Here is a 19,784-nt window from a genome sequence, read left to right as displayed (position 1 = left end):
TCAGTTCCCACCAGGAATGTCCCGTGAGGCTCTGGGCCCCTTGGGAGGGGGGAGGGGCACGGCTGGGCCAGACTGCTGGTGTGTGTAGCTCTGGGGTAGCAGGGGCCTGTCGAGGTCGTAGTGAGGGTGTGGGGAGCCACAGAGGGCTGTGCTCAGTCTGGGGGAGCCCTACTGGAGAGGACACGAGTGACCCATTCCCAGGTGCTCAGGAACAGAGCCGGGTGACTGCATGTTCACCAGGGCTGCTTGGAGGGTGCAAGATGGTTCGTAAGTTGCCTTCGGGGATATCCAATGGCTCTAAATTGGGTTGGATCCGACACCTGGGTCCCAGTGGGATAAACAGGCCAAGCTGACCTGCCTCAGCATTGCCACCACTCTCCCACCTGCCACAGATCCTCTGGGAGGCCCTGTGATGGCAACTTAGGGCCACACGCTGAAGAGGGTCACTTGGCTCCACAATGCTCGCTGCTGCCACGGACTGAACCCAGTGCCTGGACTCACTAATAATGGTGGATGGAAGGAACGATGACAGCCCAGCTTTCAATCGAGCTAATGAAGGAAGGTCAATCGCCATTAGGAACCAAGTACACAAACAACAACAACAACAAAACAAATGAAATCCAACCTACGGAAGGACGAGAAGACAGGAAGAAACAGGGCAGAACTTTCCAGTGACCAAGTGCCTCAGTCTGCAGGACACCTCTCTTCCCTGGTCTAACCAGTATCACAGCAACCCCGCCAGAGGCAGGACTGAGGCTCACAGGCTCACTCTGGGGCTTCTCGAGCCACTGCTCATGCCTCCCAACTGGCCCACTGTGCAAGAGACATCCAGCTGTGAGCTGTGCACTTGGCTGGTTCAGCCACAGAGGACTCCCCTGGGCCAGGTGTCCTGGGAACGTCCCTTTCCCTGCTAGGCCTCAGTTCTCATCTGTCAAATGGGTATGTAGTAATAGCATTGTGCCTCCACCCAAGTGCTTCTGGAGGAGATAAGTTGGCAGAAAGCAGAGCAGACAGGAGTGAACTCCTGGCTTTTGGGTTTCAAAATCTCAGGCCTCGGGGCCAAATGGAAAGAACTCTGGAGACAGAGATGAGTCACACACAGTAAATATTTCAAATGATTTTCTGCCCCAAGCCATCTGAGAGTGCCCAGCACAGGCCTGGCACACAGTGGGCTTGTGTGTGAATATCTGTTAATGAATGAAAGAAGAAAGCAACAAACATATGAACCTTGAGGGAAGTGTGGAGCAGGGCAGGGAGCCCCCCAAATGAGTGGAGCCCAGGAGAAGCCTAGGCGGGAGGAAGAGCAAAGATTCCTGTGTTCCCACCCCTGGAAAATGTCTGGCTGGGAAGGGGACGCTGGAGGGAAAGCAAGACATGGGGAGACGGCAGGGCTCCCTCAAAGTGGGGAGGCTCAGAGCTCTGCCCTTTCACCCTAGAGCCAGGCTCTGGTGTGCTGATAGCACCCCCAGTTAGGCTTGTGGGACCTGAAGCAGGGCTCCTCCCAGGCGGGCAGGACTCTGGATCTCTCAGGAGGTCCCACACCCGGATGTTGAGTCCAAGCTGGCCCCAGGGCAGCCTTTCAGATGGATGGGAGACCGCTGGGCTCTGGGCAAAGACGAGGTGGGGTGCAGGACGGCTCAGAAGATGCCAGCGTGAGAAATGACTCTGAGGACCCCTCGGTTCAGTGCAAGCCCCTCCCAGCCACAGAACTGGCGCAGGGCTTTGTGAACTGCCTGAGATTTGCTACTCAGCTACGGAGACTCAGAACAGGATGGGAGTTCAAGGAAGACTTTCAAGTTACACTCTCTCACACTCAAGTCTGTGGACTTCAGGTTCAGATCTGACATGAATAAAATAGAGACCATTGTCTGCTCTGTTACGAGGATGTGGAAAAGGCAGAAGGGAGGAAAACTGCTCCTGAGGTGTGCACCTCTGAGTCGGCCTGTGCAGCCCCCTTTCTGTGCACCGCCGTCTGTGCTCTTCGGGGCACCCTGGACAGAAGGTGCTCTATCACCCTGTTTCCCAGAGAGCCTGTGCTCAGGGCGCCCAGGGGCTAAGAGCAGCAGCCGGACTGAACCCAAGGCTGTCTGATGCCAAAGCCCTGTCCCTGTTCTCACATCTCATTCAACAAAAAGCAGACGGGTCTGAAGATTTAGGAAACATTAGGCCATGGGCAAGAAATGACTAGAAACAAAGAAGTAAATGTTTCACGTCACCAGAAAATAACAATACTAGCGATAATAGCCACCACACTGTTTTTCAGATCCCCTGAGAGTGTTTATTTCCCTTAACACACAAATTCTCCAGATGTTCAGTCCAACACAGGTTGGAAAGCGCTGGAAAGGGTCTGGGGGAGGCATCCCACCCCTCACCTGCGCCTGGTGCCTCAGGGGTCTGAAAGGGAAGCATGCCTTCTGCTGGGCCAGGCAAGCTGTCCGACTCTCGTGGGAACCTTCCGTCCCTCGAGCAAGGGAGAATCACCCTGTGGTCACCACACAAAAGAACGACCAAGTAAACTGAAAAAAATTACAACCATATGATAAAGCAGGAAGGGGTCCTTAAGGAGGAACACACTGCGAGGCACTTCTCTGAGAACCGAGAGGGTGGCAGGAGGGGCGTCCTGGGGAGCAGGGCCCCGCCCAGATGGCTGGCTGCACAGCCTGACTCAGGGGGACACCTGGAACTCATTAGCATTATGTCAGGAATAATGTAAAATTAAAACATTTAGCTTTGGATTCTAAAATTAAGGAGGACAAAAAGAGAAGGATGCCATTGTGCTGAGCCACTCAGCTATGACTTGGGCACCAATAATTTACAGAAAAAAAAAATCACTGCCTTACACTGGGGCCCAGCCGGGGCGCCCTGCTAGCGGGGGCTGAGGACAGAGAGAGGAGTCTCCAGCTCCGTCCTGGGGGAATCAAGTTGGGAGCCTGAGTGGGGCCCAGGTGAGGTCACCTCACTCCCTCTGGCAGTGCCAGTTATATGCCAATCCTGCCACTCTCCTCACTGTCTCCACCCTGGTCACTGCCCCCAAATCCACCATCTGTCCTGCAGCCAGAGACTCCTAAATGGCAACCTGCCCCCAACATTGCTCAGACCCTTCGATGGCTGCCTACTGCATTCAGGATACAACCCCAGGCCCTCAGCCTGGCATTTCCAGCTTCCCACCATCTGCATCTGCAGGCCTTCCAGCGGTGGTTGGCTCCCCAAGCTCCCTCCTCCCTCTCTAGTCTCCACTTAGACTGACTACTTGGGCTCTTGGAACTTTACACCTCTGTGCTCTTGCATATGCTGTTCCCTCAGCCTGGAATTCCCTCAGACACCAGGGCTCAGTGCCAATGGTGGCTCCTCTGCAGAGGCTCTGGGCTCTGGGGGCAGGTCCTGGGCCAGACTCCTCTCCGGGTCCTCCTAGGCTCAGGGGTAATAGCAAGGTGGCTGGGCTGGGCTGCGTGGGGACCTGAGACTCACACAATGTCAGGACTGGCTGGCCCTCGGAGGCCTCTGTGTTATAGGTGGGGACACCACGACAGCCCAGAGAGGGCATGGCTGCCCCTGCCCCCAGCTTTGGACCCCTGGATTCTCAGGGCATGCTCATTCTGGGTTAAAGAGTGCTCTGAAGACATCCAGGCTGAAGTTCAAATCCCAAATCCCTTCCACTCTATGAGCGGCACAAATCACCTAATCTCTCTGGGGTTCAACATCTTTGTTGGCATTGCAAGGATGGCAATGATGGTATAGTGTTACCCACTCCCAGGGCTGTGGAGAATTGGCACCAGGCTCTGCTCTATCACCACGGGTCACCACCAGTGACCCCCTGTGAAGACAGAGAAACCGAGGTCCAAGGCTACAGAGGACAGGGAATCAATGACAGGATGGAGACGAAGGCTCCCGGCTCTGGAAAGGTAGTCTGGGCAGAGTTCACAAAGCCTGACTTGTCCAGTGGCACAAGAGAGCAGACAAGTCATTCATTCATTTCCTCACTCATTCATTCACTCAGCTAAGTGCACACGGCTAGGTGTCCAAAATACACAACAGTGAAGAAAGCAAATTACCAAACAACATATCTGGTATGATTCCCTTCCTGTAAAGAGTATAATTATCATATACACAGAGAAGTCTGGAAAAATACTCCAAAATGTTAAACAGTGGTTATTTCTGAGTACTATAGTTAGAGGTAACTTTTCCTTTTTTCTTCATACTTTACTCTCTACTTTCTACCTCTTGATACATTATGCTTTTGCTTTATACTTTATACTACTCTGTTTTGTTGAAGTTTAAAAAAATTCATGGTGGCCAGTGTGATACTTTCATAGATAGATCTAGGTTGCAGAAGAACTAGACTTCCTTCTTAATTCTGCATGTGGCTTTGGGTGAGTTGTCCTGCATAACACGACCTGGGGATGTTCCCACCCTCGATGTGGAGCCTGAAAGAGCTGAGTCAGGTCTGGATCCGACACTTGCCCCTGTCCTATGTGATGTGGGCGAAGGACTTCCCTCTGATCTCAGTTTCCACACAAATACATGGCAACAACATGATGACCTCCAGAGGGGATCTGAGGACCAAGGAAGACATGGATGGTGACCCACTTTCATGGGTGGTGACACAGTCCGTGACGATGACAGCTGTGTGGCTGCATCAGGGAACCCAGGCCCACCCCATGGGATGCACTGAGGGATGGCTCCTCACAGAGTGACATCGCCAAGCTGTTTCCCACGTGGTGACCAGTGATGACTGAGGAGTCTCAGGAGACAGAGCGGCCAACTTAAGTAAACAGTGGACACAAACAAGCTCACTCCTAGGGCAGAGGACACACAGGCAGGTCCGAACCACAAGACTGCATGGAGGCGGGCAAAGCTGCATTTCACACCGCAGCAGCAGCCGTGAGCCACAGAGCGCCGTGGGGAGCAAATGCTCCTTCAACATCCTTCTCTGCAGCCTCAGCTGAATGTCTGGGGACACGTCTCTGAGCCAGCTGGATGGGCTGCGGGCTTTAGCGCAGGCAGAGCTGGGTTCAAGTCCCAGCCCCGCTGCTGACTGGCCCCTGCCCTTAGGCGTGGTACTTAGCCGCTCTGGTCCAGAGCTGTCTTCTGGAAAACAGTTAACACTCCTTCTTTGTAGGTTTATTGTAAGGGCCAAATGAGATAAGACACTGCATGGGATCTACCATTTCTTACTCCTACAAGTGAATCAGTAATAATAAGTTTAACTTTTCAAATCATTAAATCAAATCATATAGAAAAAACCCCAAATACTCATCAAGTGATGAATAGATAAACAAAAATAGTATATCAATACAATTGAATATCATTTGGCCATAAAAAGAAGTAAAACACTGATACATTCTACAATATGGGTAAACTTTGAAAACATGATGGCGAGTGACAGAAGCCAGATACAAAACACCACACACTGTATGATCCCATCTACGCGAAATGCCAGAGTAGGCCAATCCACGGAGACAGAAAGTAGATTGGTGGTTGCCAGAGGCTGGGTGGAGGGCAGAATGGGAGTGACTGCTAACAGGTACAGGGTTTCTTTTGGGTATGATGAAAATGTTCTGGAATTAAGATAGTGATAATGGTTTCACAACTTTGTGAATATACTCAAAACACTGTATACTTTAGAAAGATGAATCTTGTGCGTTATATTTCAACAATACTTTAAAATATTAAAAAGAGAGAGGGAGATGGCAGGGCCTTCCACCTCTGGGCGTGGACAGGCCCCCGCCCCAGCACTACTGCATGCCAGGCATGGGTGTCATTCTCCATGCAGCCTGCCCTGATGTACCTCTGCTCCCATCACTTGCTACTCAGGGTGCCCTTCTCCTGCCACTTCACCTGGCAAAATCCTGCTCATCCTCCAAGTTTCAGATCATATGCCACCTCTTCCAGGGAGCCTTCCTTGATTCCCCTACTGTTAGGGCAAGACTCCCCTGGGGTCCCACAGCCCTGACCTTCCCTCATCACAGACCCTTGGACTCAGGATCCTAACTGTCTGCCTCTGGGTCCCTTGCTCCCACCACCAGGGCTGTGACTCAGACACGGAATAGTGCTGGTCCCACCAGCTGGCCTCTCACCCAGGGCCCAGCAGTAGACTGTACTCACAGCAGGGGCTCAGGGCATGTTTGCTTACTGAAACAATCGGCTCAATTGGGGTTAGCCACCCATGTGCCATCCCACCCTGGGTAAGGAGAAAAAGGCTCTTTTTAAAATCACAGGTCTGACTGGAACAGGTGTTAGAATAAGTCTGCCCATTTTATACCGGGGAGACTGAGGCTGGGGAAGGAGAAGAGACCGGTTCAAGGCTGCCCAGCAAGTCAATGGTGACACCAAGACAGGGAGCCCAGACTCCAGGCTCCCAGCCCAGTGCTCCCTGACCTTTGGCCTCGGGGCACTCTCCTCCTCACACCCAGAAAAAAGGCAGCAGCTCCAGTTTCAACATGGGCTGAAGATGGTAACAACAGTGGGTCCTCATCTGCGGCCCCTCCCTCTCCTCCTGCATCTGCAGAGAACTAGCTCTTGACTCCTGGGTCCCGAGCTCTTCTCCACCTTTCACGCTCCTGCCTTTAATGGATGGAAGGTGTTTCTTATCTCTGTAAGGTCCCATTTCTCAGGCCCTAACCCAGGCAGTCCCGCCGACACAGGTAGCTCCCAGAACTTCACCACCAGCGAGCCCTCCAGTGGACCCCGCGGGCCCAGTCTAACGTATTTGCTAACTGCGTGCAACACAATGGGTTTTCATTGACTTTTGAATGACTGTGCATTTTGGAACACAAGCTCGGTGAACCGGGCTCAGACTGGGTCTGGCAAATCCTATTTGTGGCCTCTCCCTTTGTGCGAGCCAAGCCGGGCTGCCGGGGATCACCAGAGAAGAATGACGGTAATTTCTCATTCGAAATATGTTTCATAAAGTCCATTTCCATTTTCCTCAAGGAGCCAGGAACAGCCCAAAGAGGTCCAACTTGAGAGTCTCTTTGTGTGGGAGCCGCAGAGAGGACTTTTGTTTTCTTATAAATCTATGCTTATTGTGTTTTCCATGTTTTCTGCAACAAGCATATAAAAACTTTTACAAATATTTCTTTTTAAAAACTCAAGGACAGAATCCTCCTGCTTCTCCGACTTCTCCCTGCTGGTCTGTCTCTCATTGCTCCCTTATACGGGGTTGGTTTCTGCTGAACACGGGCTGAATCTCCCCTCCAGCTGCCAAGCTCTAATTGGACCTTGTGTCTGCTGGCTTTACCTTCTTAGCAACTCCACCTTTTAAAGATGACTCCTGTCCAGGGCCGCCACAGGAGTCCCCGGCTGACCGGGACCTGAATGCAAAAATGCACTTCCTCTTTCCCACTATACCACCTCACTTCTCTGGGCCTCAGTTAACCATCTATAAAATAAAGGGGGACTTCCCCGGCACTTCCACTGCAAGGGGCACAGTTTTGGTCCTGGCTTGGGGAACTAAGATCCTGCATGATGCATGTTGTGGCCAAAAAATAAAATAAAATAAAGGGGAAGGGACTGAAGATGGTCTCACAGACCCCTTCTGGCTCTGGCATGCCACACCTCGTGTGCACCGCCAGGCACCTGAAGGCAGGGCTCAGGGGTGAGTTCTGAGGGCCTCCGTACTCACACCAACATTGGACTTTGCCCTTTCCAGCAAAAGGCCCTATTTGTGCACGTCTCTAATTGGAGAACTGGGGTCTCTGTGCAGCACTGAGAAGGTGTTTATCTGCCAGACCTGTAGCATGCTGCCATTGGCAGTGCCATGTCCGTCATGGATGGGAGTGTGGGGGGCACTCGCATGGCAGTAGGGGGCAGGGGACGAGGGCCACACATGATATGTGGACCCCTGCTCTGGGCCACATGCTTATGCTTATGATTTCTGCTAATCCTATGACCATGGTGTCACGCTAACGTAATCCCAGCTCAGGGTCCTACCACTTGACCACACTGTCTTTCACTGCGACCACAACTCTGGGCCTGGCTTTTGGGGACAGGCCTGCATGAGTTCAGAAGTTGCTGACCTGCTATGGCAAGATGAGGATTAGATGGCCTCTGCCCTATGAAAGCAGACCAGGAGGAATGCTGAGGGTGGGCCAGGTTTTTTGGGCGATGTCATTCTGTGTCTGCTTCCCTGTGGTCTTCCATGAGCCCTTCATAAAGTCTTTTTTTTTTCCCTTTTCTTTTTGTTTTACAGCTTTGTTAAGATGTAATTCACATAACCATAAAATTGATCCATTTGAAGTACACAGTTCAGTGTTTTGAAGTATATCCACAGAGTTGTGCAACTATTACCACAATCAATTTTAGAACATTTTCATCATCCCTAAAAGGAACCCCATACCCATTAGCGGTCATTCCTCCCTCTCTGTAACCCCTGACAACCACTAATCTACTCTCTATTTCTATAGATTTGCCTATTTGGGAAATTTCATGTAACTAGAATCATCCAATATGTGGTCTTTTGTGGCTGGCTTCTTTTGCTTAGCATAATGTTTTCAAGGTTCATTCACGTTGTTGCGTGTATCAGTGCTTCATGCTTTTGTGGCTAAATAATATTCCATTCTATGGACGCACCACATTTTATTCATCAGTTGATGGATATTTAGGTTGCTTCCACTTTTTAGTTATCGTGAATAATGCTGCTGTGAACATTCATGTACAAAATTTTGTGAAGACCCGTGTTTTCATTTATTTTGGGTATATATCCAGGAGCAGAATTGCTAGATCACATGGTAATTCTATGTTTAATTGTTTGAGGAACTGCCAGACTGTTTTCCAAAGCAGCTGCACTGTTCTACCTTCCCATCCTCACTGTATGAGGGTTCCAATTTGTCCATGTCCTTGTCAACACCTGTTACTGCCCATCTTTTTCATTACAGCCATTCTAGTGGGTGTGAAGTAGTATCTCATTATGGTTTGGATTTGCATTGCCCTGACAGCTAATGATGTTGAGCATCTCTTCATACGGCCACCTGTACATCTTCTTTGGAGAAATGTCTGTTCAAGTCCTTTGCCCATTTTTTACTTAGGTTATTTATCTTTTTCATCATTGAATTGTAAGAGTTCTTAATATATGCTGGGTACAAGTCCCTTATCAGAAAAGTGACTGCAAAAGTAAAGTCATTTTTGAGCTAAAACAACAACAGCTAACATTTACTGAGTGCTTACCATGTGCTGGGCCCTGTTTCAAGTGCTTTACATGCAAAAGTGTTTTAATCCCTACAACAACTCCACAAGGTAGGTTTTATTGTTGTCATCATCCCCATATTACAGATGAGTAAAGAGAGTCACAGAGCAGCACCCTTTTCAAGTCACCCACCTAGGAAGGGGCAAAGCGGAAGTTCTGGGGTACTAACGGAAGGTCATGGCAAACCCTTGAGCCATGGGACAAACTGGGAAGTGATGCCTCCTTGGACTGATATGGGGCAGAGCAGCCAGGGACCCGTAAAAGGGGACTCAACTCTGGGACAGGAGACAGGGCCACAAGACTGAGCCCACCTCACAAGGTTTTCTTGTGGTCTCCTCTGCCAGCCTCAGGGACTCTGGGTTCAATTTTATTCAGGAAGGATTCAGTTTCCTTCAGCCATGCATGCTCACATTGGGTGGAGATTGCAGACTGACCCACTGCAAATCATGGGTGATGTTTTCAGCCATTAGCACCAGAGGGAGCCCAGCCCATTAACACATTAGCAAGCGAGCTTCCCTGGCCTTTCTCTGCAGTAGGCCTGGGCAGGAAGGAGGTGGAACATAGGGCTCAGAGGGGGAAAGCCTTGCCCCAGGGGTTGGAAGGTTAGATGTGACGGTGGACAGAACGAACACTGGCTCACACAGAGCCAGGTTCCATTGCTGTTTGACATCTGGGTTCTGGGCGCCCACCCAGGCTTAAGATCAGACAAACTTTGTGCAAGAAGATGGTTAATGAAACATTCCTGTTACCAAATATGAATAGTGGAAAATTAGGAACAACCTAATATCCAACAGTGGGAGAAAAGCTGAGTAGACTGCACCACAGTCCTCATGATGGACTACAAGACGGCTATGGAAAACGATCGCGATGACGCACCTGGAATCATGGGAAATTTCTTAGCCCCAGCGCTAAATTCATCAACGCTCATTATTGTTAATAATCTTCTCAACAACCCCATTGAGAACCTGAGGCACAGAGAAGTGAAGCACCTCATCTGAGATGAGGCCTGGACTGGTCCATAGCTTGGACCCTTCTCACTCTAAAATCCTGGCAATGAATCTGAAATCACCCCTGTTGAGCACTTACCATGCGCCAGACATTGTGCTAAGCACCACGTCATACGTGGATGGGCTCATGACCAAAGAAAACATTCCACTGTGGTCGTTTGAGTCATCTGTTCTTTTTGGCTTTGCAAAATTTCTAGCAAGTGATTATGTCACACTCAGAGAAATTCAGAACACCCGAAACACCCGCCTCCTGGGGATGCAAGGAAGCCCTTGGGACGTCACGACGTAGCACTTCGGAAACTGTGGCAGCCCACCTACACTCAGCACCCAAACCCCAGGTCCCCGGGATGGAGGCCTCTCACAGCTAGTGGGAGATGCTCAGGTGGGGAGGGAGGAGCCTCAGGCCGCTTCCTCCCTCCCCTCTGGTCCAGTGTCCTCATCTGCCAAACGGGGTAACAACCTCTGCGCTATTGCTTCCCTGCATGCTGGGAGGAGGCCAGGTCAAACAGTGATCTACTGCAGGCAGCTCAGAGCCCTGGGGGACCAAGGTGAAGCCTCAGGAAGGGGCTGCTTTTCTCAGGGACCCCATGAGTACCCGAGAGAGTGCTGTTGGCACTACCGCTCCTACTAGGTCCTCTTCCATTTGTGAGCTCTGCAATCATGCCTGCTCCATCTTTTCCATCCTCTGCCCACAGGATCAAGTCTCCACTCCTGGGCTTGACATTCAGACTCACCATGCCATGGCCCAAGCCTCACTTCCTTCTGCCCCGCCCCCCTACACTCCACTCCTTTCCTGGATGCACTGGCTGACCTGCCTCCTGGTCCCTCTGCCTTGAAAGTCCTTGGACACCGTGCTCTTTTCACCACTCCAGGCCCTGCTCAATCTCATTCCCTCCAAGATTCTCCCAGATGCCCCCTCCAGCACCTCACATGGTCCTCAACTTGAGGAGGAAGTGGGGGCTACAGGCTCCTGGGTTCAAATCACAGCCTGGGCTGGGCAGGAGACTCATCTCTCCCAGTCAGTGTGAGCCCTACTCCCTCACCCTACACCCGACACACACGCCCCCCCAACGCACATCCAACATCCTACCACACACCAAAATACACACACACGAACCCAAGGCCAACATACATGCCCATACCCAATATATACGCACGTACAGCAAACAGATTTTCAAATACACTCCTCCAAACACACGTGTGCCTTGACCACATGCACACCCAAAAGAGTCAACGCCCAATACAACACCATACACCTCACACACACACGCTGAATGTACAACACTCACCCAAACACTCAAACTACTCCCCGCAACACAAGCACAGACCATGACCACCCACCCCCAAACTTAAACTCAAACTCATACCCCACACAAACATATGCACACTCACACTCACTTCACCTAACCACACACACACGTGCACATCTACCAGAGGAGGGTGTTGGAGAGTGTGCTCTGGGAGTGTGCTGGATGTGTGCATGGGTGTGGCATTGGGAGTGTCTGCGTCTGCTGTGGGTGCTGACATACAGGGATACATGGGGTGTGCAGTGGGTATATGTCTATCTCTGCCACACACTCCCCAACCATAACCCCAGGACGTATGTACTTAACTGCACGGACACCCCCATCCCACACCAAACCTCCCCCCACCCCAATCCCAAACACGAGCTCTACAACCGCACACATTTCAATCACACTGAGAACAACCCGCACACACACCACACAGACCTACTCGTACAAACACGCATGCCCAATCCCCCCAGTGCTTAACACACACCCGGGTACAGGCAATCATGCGCAGACACACACACTCTCACAGACCCCCTGCCCACGCCCAAAGATGGAACCCCCTGGACTCTCCCCTACCTGCTCGCCGGGCCTCACCATACACCCCAACCCTACACTTCTGTGGGTGGAAGGCAAACCCCATGGGAGTGGAAGCAGGCAGGGACCCCATGAGCCTGCACACAAGCCCCGTGCGTGGGCTGGCTCTATGCAGAGGGACCCAGGTGGCAGGGGGATGGGCAGCCCCACGGGGGATGGGCAGCCCCACGGGGCCTGCCTCCTCAGGTCCCCTGGCCACATTCCTGCCTGCTCCAGGGGTTTACTCTTCCCTTGTTCATTGATGATTAAAATACTTTTAAACAGACCACAAAGATTGCTGTCTTCGTCTTTTTTTTTTTTTTTTTTTTTTTTATAAAAACCAAAACCAACAGATGCGTATGGGGACCCTCTGATTTTCCTCCAGGGTGATTTACATGACCACAACCAGTTCTTGGAGAAAAAAAGAAAGCATTCCAAAAGCCTAATAGAAACATTCCCCCTCTGCTTGCTCACCATCCCCTCAGCCTGCTCAGCTCATTCGCAAGGACGGTTCCTCTGGTCCCCTCCCTGCCGCCTGGAGGCCAAGGGGCGGAGGGAGGACCTGACTGGACCCTGGACCGCAGCCCTACGTGAGACTATCTCTATGAGAGTTTTCTGTTTTTATTTTTATCATCAACCCTAGAGGAGGGAGTTGGGCAGGCAGAGACAAACTTCCTCAGCAACAGAACCGAAGACTCCTGTTGGCTTAATCGGTCCTCTTAAACAGTTAACAACCTGGGGGCCGGGAGGTACTAGTGTTATTTCCATTTTACAGATGAACAAACTGAGCTTACAGGTAATAAGTAACTTGCTCCAGTCCTCAGCTGGTGTCAGGCCCCAACCAAGGCAACACAAAGCTGGTATTCGAGCTGACTCCACAGCCCGAGCAAGGGGACCACCAACCTTCTCTGCCATCCTTTTTTTTTTTTAACATCTTTATTGGAGTATAATTGCTTTACAACGGTGTGTTAGTTTCTGCTTTATAACAAAGTGAACCAGTTATACATATACACATGTTCCCATATCTCTTCCCTCCTGCGTCTCCCTCCCTCCCACCCTCCCTATCCCACCCCTCTAGGCGGTCACAAACCACCGAGCTGATCTCCCTGTGCTACGCGGCTGCTTCCCACTAGCTCTCTATTTTACGTTTGGTAGTGTATATATGTCCATGCCACTCTCTCACCTCGTCACAGCCTCCTCCTCCCCATATCCTCAAGTCCATGCTCTAGTAGGTCTGCCTTTCTTAAGACATTTCCCCCACTGGCTGGTCTGGCAGCTGCAGCCAACCCCACCCCTGGAAGCCTTGGTGAATACAGGTTGTCCTTCAGATCTGGGGTACACCAGGAAAGCACAGCCAAGGCTGGAGGGACTTGTGGGGTTACTTCATCCACTTTCCCCAAGAACAGGAATCCATTCCATGGCCCCCTGCCAGGGACCATTCCCCTTGGCTTGCACACCTGCTGAGATGGTACCCCGGATCGGAGGCAGACTTTCCCTATCCATCCACCACCTCTCCATCCAACCGTGACCCATCTATCCCCACACTCACCCATCTAATCTAATGTTAAGTGCCTACAAGATGCTGGGTACCATTCCAGCTGATGGTGACACAGTGGTGAACAAGACACACATGACCTCTGCCCTTGTGCAGGTAACATGCTATTGGGGTGACACAGACACTAGCCAAGTAAGTAAATAAGATAATGTCAGACCACGTGAGTGCTATGGGGAAAAGCACTTGGCCTTGTGATGGGACAGAAGTAGTGTGAAGAGGTGGCATTTGACTCGAGACCTCAAGAATGAGAAGGAGCGAGGCACACTGAGCTTTAGGGACAGAGAATGCCAGGTAGGACGAAACACCAGTGCAAAGGCCCTGAGGTAGGAAAAGAGATAGAGCAAGGAGGCCAGTGTGAGTGGAGTAGGGAGGGCAAGGGGGAGGATGGCCAGAAGGGTCTAGAGAGGTGGAGGGGCCTGCCTTATTGGCCAGACGAGGGTTTGGCCAGTGTTCCAGCAGATGGAGCAGCAGCCCCTCCCTGGATGTCCCTAAAGAGAAACCAGTACACTGGGCCTCCCCCAAAGTCTGGCTCAAGGACTCCTGTCAGTGCAGAGAATGCCATCGGGCACCCACAAGGCCAGAAGACCCTACCTTGAGTTCCTGGACATAACATCTCACCTTCCATTACCTGCCCTTGTGGGACTTTCACATTTGCAGTCCCATCTGAGCATCCTCAAAACAAGGAAGGGAGGGACAGTCATGACAACTTCTTTTTGACAGATGAGGAAACTGAAGCACAAAGAAGGCAGAACTATCACCTGAGGTCAGACAGTGAGTGGGATTTGAATCCAAGCCCTTTTCTGGGGTATCCAGAGGATCCCACCAACCCAACCACAGCCCTCTGGGGTAACGTTTGGATAACTGAGGTAGGGGCAGGCAGTAGGGACCAGGCAAAGTGCCAGGTTATTTCTATGTATTAGCTTATAAAACTAGAGAACCAAAGCTCAGGGAGGGTAAATGACTGCCTAAGGTCACACAGCAAATCTGAGAAGGAGCCAGGACTTGACTCAGGTCTGGCACCACGGGACTAATCAGGCAGCTCATTAGTTCAGGCAAGTTTCCTCTTCTGCTGTCAATCTGGACTCAGGTCTGAGTCTGTTGCAATAGGGACACTGGGGAAGGGTGTAGGTGGGGATGGGTCACATCAGGGAGGCAGTGACACAGGCCCCACCAGTCCTGACCTGTTACCAGGCCCTACTGGCCAGCTCTGAGAAGCTGGGGGACAATCCCAAGAGCCACTGTCTCACGGGGCTCAGGAGGGCTTCCCCACCCCTGACATCCCCTCTGACCCTGCTTAAGCCACCAGTGAAGGACACTCTGTTATCCTCCCAGGCCCCGTCAGGGCCTGTGAGGCTTGAAGGAGACATGCTCTGGGGTGCAGAATGGATAAGGCCTCACAAGGAGGGCAGGGGACCTGGGGATCTGAGAGGGACTGGCAGCTGTCTCTCTGGGCAGACTTGAGTGCCGTGCAGGGGTAGCTTCTCTAGGCTCAAATAGGAAAGGCTGGCATGTTCCAGAAAGTTCCACGGGGACTCTCAGGTCTAAAGATTGGCCACCCCTGCCCTTGCCTCAGGTCACTGTCTTCCCTGTAAAGCAGTGTGTCAGCGGCCTCTTGGGCCACCCTCATTCTGAAAATCCCCTGCCTCAGACCTCATTTGTGGCTTGGCCTTGGCACAGAGCAGGACTGAAGGGGACCTGAAGAGGGTGTGCGGGTGAGTGCGTGCTTGCGTGAGGGCACCGGGTTACCCTGCCCCAGTGGGCTTGGGGCTGTGCTGTCCTGCTTTGGGAGAGCCTGAGCAACAAAAGCCCCTCAACTCTGAAACAGGGCACCTTGGGAAGGTGCAATCAGTCAAAACAAGAAGCATTTACTCCTGGGTGTGGGAGGAGAGCACTACACTGCAGACCACGTTCATCCAGCACTCACAGCCAGCCTGGAGCTCAGCGTGGTTTGTGCCCAGACCCGCTCACCTCCCTAAACCCCAGGCTGGGACTGGAAACAAAATGTACCTGTTCCGTCTTGCTTGTGCCACCCTGGACGCTGTACATTATATCATCAAGTCCCCAGAATGGCCCCAATGGTAGGTGGTATCATCATGGTCCCTCCTTTACAGATGGAGGAACTGAAGCACACAGCATTATGGAACTTGCCGCTGTTCCCTCAGATGGAAAATACACTCTGCTTCTGCATCCACCAGTTCGCACCTGTGGATTCAACCAACTTCGTATCCATGGTACCCACGGATACAGAAGGTCGACTGTACTAGTCCATTTTACATAAGGAACTTAAGCATCCACAGATTTTGGTATCTGTGTGGGTCGGCTGGGGAGTCCCTACTACAGGGATGACTATAGTAGCAGGTAGGATTTGACTCAGGCGGTCTGGCTGGACAGAGAGGTTTAGGAGTCCGAGTCATCAGCACTTGGTAACCAGCGAAACATAGGGAGGTGAGAAAGCATCCAGAAAGCCTCTTGGGGTTGTGGAGGAAGGGGGTGGGGGCAGCAGCAGGTATCCAGATGCAGAGCAACCACATCCCACGGCTGAGGCCGGCTGGGGAGGAACCGACCCTCTGAGCCCATCAGGTCTGCCTTGAAACACACACGTGGCAGAGCACATGCTCACACGGTGCTGTCCAGCAGCTTCCATGAAATATCTTGTCACTCCAATAACATTTCTGAATACCTCTCCTAATTCACTTCCTGTATAATCAGACAGACGAGGTAAATATATACCTTTTTTTAAGTGAAGCACATTATAGTACCTAAATGGTTTTTATCAAGTTCTTTCCAGTCTCCTGCAAATTTCTGATTTCTAAATAATCCCTTATCCATTCCATATACCCTTCTGAAGTCATTGTTAACAGAACAGCAGAAAACACATAAATAATTTGCCCTTTTGCATGAGCTTATGGTTGACTCCAGTTACTGCCAATCAAATGTCCTTAGGAGAGCCCCAAATCAAAGCGGGACGGAGCCGCTGATTAGATGGGGAATGGGGCTCCGGATGATATGGGATGAGGCCAGCAGGGGCTGGCAGCACCAGGCCTGCAGTGGGCACTGCTTGTCAGGCTGTAAGGGCTCACTGTCAAACGCACAAGTTGTGTAAGCAATGTGATGGGAGCCTGGGCTTGGGAAGTGCGACAGCATGCAGGTGGGGCGGGAAGGCAGAGGGACACATTCAAAGGGTCCCGTTTAGCGGGGTAGCTTAGTGACCCCTGGAGGCGGGCCCAGGGTCATACTGAGCGCCATCCCCTGGGGTTCAGTCCCTCACCTGTCATTATCAAAGTGATCTTTCGAAAGCAGCCGCTGATGATAGCGGCCCTCAGCGGATCTCCAGGATAATGTCCCAGTTCCTCTGCATGCGTGGCTCTATGTGATCCAGCCCCAGTCAACCTTCCCATCTGCTGCTCTCCACCCCAGGCCTTCTACTCCAGCCCCAGCAAACTCCCAGGCATTCCCACAACATGACTGTCCTCCACCTCTCCTCCTAATAAACTCCACCCTGCCTTGGGCCAACGCTTATGTCCACGCCCCTTGCTCCAGTGTTTGGCTCCCCCCAAGACTTGGGACAAGGGTTGAGAAGGGTGGCCCATTCGTGTCATGGTGCCCAGCACCAGCCCAGGGCCTGGTCCAGAGGAGCTCTTGGTAAAGGCTGAGTCAATGAGTGAAGGACCACCCACTTCCCCTCGGGTGAGCCATTTACCTCGCTTGGTTCAGGACCCTGTATGTGCAGGACACCCTTAGTGTGTACTTCTTTGCTCTTCTGGGACACCTAGAACCTGTCATAGTGCCTTATGGCCTGAAGGTAAACGGAGCGTAGTCTTGGACTTGTCTGTGCCATCCTGGAAACCGAACAGCAGGAACGATGCAAAGCCCAAACTGATGAGGGTTTGCTGTAGCAGAGAGAAGAATCAGACCCAGAGGTAGAAGGGCCTGAAAACTTTTCTAGGTCTTAGAAACCTGGGGCTTCTTAGAAACAGTAACACACAATGCGGTGGGCTTTGCTGGCCTCGGCCATTTCGTATAAACCTTGTCTTTTCAGACTTTGGCTTCTCTGAAGGCAGGGACCGAGTCTTTCTTGGCTGTGCCCACTCCCCTCAGAGACTGAACTGGCACCGAGTGGACAGGCACTGGGGCCTGCTGACTGGAGAGAGGACCTCAAGACCCCAGAGCCCACCAGGACACAGCCCTACCTTGTCATGTGTTCAATCTCAGAACCGGCCCAGGACTTTAGACTTCCCAAGGTAGAAGGGCTCTGTCCTCTCCCTTGACTGCCTGTCGACACCTCAGTCCTGGTAACTGCCCTTCTAAACATCCCTCCATCTGCTTGGCCCCTGTCCTGATCCTCCTGCCACTGAAGGTTGGGATGATGTCCAGCAGGCTTCTAGTGGTATGCAGCTGCCAGGCCTACTCCTCCCAACCCATTCTCACCCCATGGCTCCCCTTGTCCTCAGCGTCAAGCCCGATCGCCTTCATGTGGCATAAGGGCCTGGTCCTCAGCCCTGTGTCAGTCCCTCCTTTTGCTAATCTTCCCCGTGACTGAATCCCCTCACAGCACTCAGCCTACCCAGGATGAGAGCTCACTCCCTGCTTGAAGGGCAGGGTTTCTACCTGTGGACAGTTTTTATGAGGGGAAACTTGTCCACATGCTGACCTGACATCAGCTTCCCTCCAACACCCATCAGACAGCCCTCCCCCTCCCCATGAGGGCAGAAGCTGCAGTGAGGAGGATGGGGTGGGGTGCAGGGGAGACTGGAGACAGCATATAGCTGGCCTAAGGGCACATCAGCATACCTGGCTTTACCATGCCTTCGGCTATGAGTCCAGCATGGGGCTAGGCACTGGAGCAGTAGTGCACGTAGTAAGTGCTTTAAGAAGGCCTCAGCCACAGCTGCTCAGTAGACTGCTCAAATGCAGCCTGTGACAGATGAGTCTTTGGACTCACTCCAGGGTGGACCACCCACCCTGCCCTCAGGACTCCAGGCCTCGCTGCCCGAAGGACCACAGGCAGTAGATAACACTCTGCCGCCTGTCCCCCGCTCCTGCCCCCGCCCCTGCCAGGCAGCTAGGCAGAGTACCAGAGAAGAGGCCAGTCCCATCTTGGACTGTTGTCCCTTTTAGGAACTCTAACGTACATGCCATCACTGAGCACCTACTATGTGCCAGAAACTGTGATGGGTTCTCTACAGCTGTCACCCAGTTTGTTTGATCCCCACAAAGCAAAGTGTCTACTACTCTTCCCAAGTCCCGTCCTGCCACACTAGTCAAGTTATAGATGAAGAAATTCAGGATCAGAGAGACTAAACCACTTTCCAAGGTCACGCAGCAAGGAATAGAGAGCCAGGATTGAAACCAGGTCCCACTTTCCAATAATCTCTTAGGGTCACTTTAACAAGCAGCCAGGCCACGAGGGCCCAGACCTTGCAGGTAAGCTGAGCAGCAGGGTAGTTAAGAATATACTGCCTTTATAAATGGCGCATGAATTTACAAGACTCCAGCTATAATTTCATCATAGGCCAGGCCCTGGAAAGTCTGCATAATCCTGAAAGGTGCTAGGTTTTGGCTAAAAGACGGCTATGACTGCTAATTGGAGCCTTGGTCTATGCTGTAAATCAGACCAAAGTGTGGGCACCTAAATGCAATCTTTTGCAGACAGGCACTGTATATCTTTACATTACTGTTGGCCAACCAGGGCCTTAAATCGTTTCTGTGCGACCAACTTCATAAATCTGCCCTCGCTCCATGGCTGGCAAATGCTGCCGCAGAGGACACCATGTTCCCAAGGTAAACAGTTGGCTGGCAGCTGCCTCCCGGCCAGCCAAGAACTAGAGCAATGGGCCTGGGGTTGGGGCCCAGACAGCTCTCAGGAAGCCACAGAACATGCTGGGCTTGGCAGAGGCCGAAGGGAGCCAGTGGGCCCAGTAGTTCATGGAGTCGTCATCCTAAGGTGTGGAGTAAAAGGGGCTTTAGGCCCATGGGAGCCATAGTGCTCTGGCTGTGTGGAGCACGCCAGCAAACAGAGCAGGTCCAGAGGCCGGCCAGGGAAACTGGAGGGAACTCACCCTTACCACGAGCCCACAGCACACGAATCTCTCCCCACCCCTGGGAGGCTGGCTTCCCCCTCCCCATTTTAGAGGTAGGGAGACTGAAGCTCACGGGGTTACACTATTTGTCCA

The 19,784-nt window shown here is 52.0% G+C and overlaps 1 protein-coding gene across 1 annotated transcript in view; it reads right to left on the bottom strand.

Annotated features, from left to right (window-relative positions):
• The window catches only part of GLIS1 (GLIS family zinc finger 1), an 84,154-nt gene that overhangs the window by 33,648 nt on the left and 30,722 nt on the right, over positions 1–19,784 (bottom strand). The window lies entirely within an intron of this gene.

The sequence above is a fragment of the Orcinus orca genome, chromosome 1 (assembly GCF_937001465.1).
Source record: "Orcinus orca chromosome 1, mOrcOrc1.1, whole genome shotgun sequence".
Lineage (NCBI taxonomy): Eukaryota > Metazoa > Chordata > Mammalia > Artiodactyla > Delphinidae > Orcinus > Orcinus orca.
This window is presented reverse-complemented; position numbering and strand designations above follow the sequence as displayed.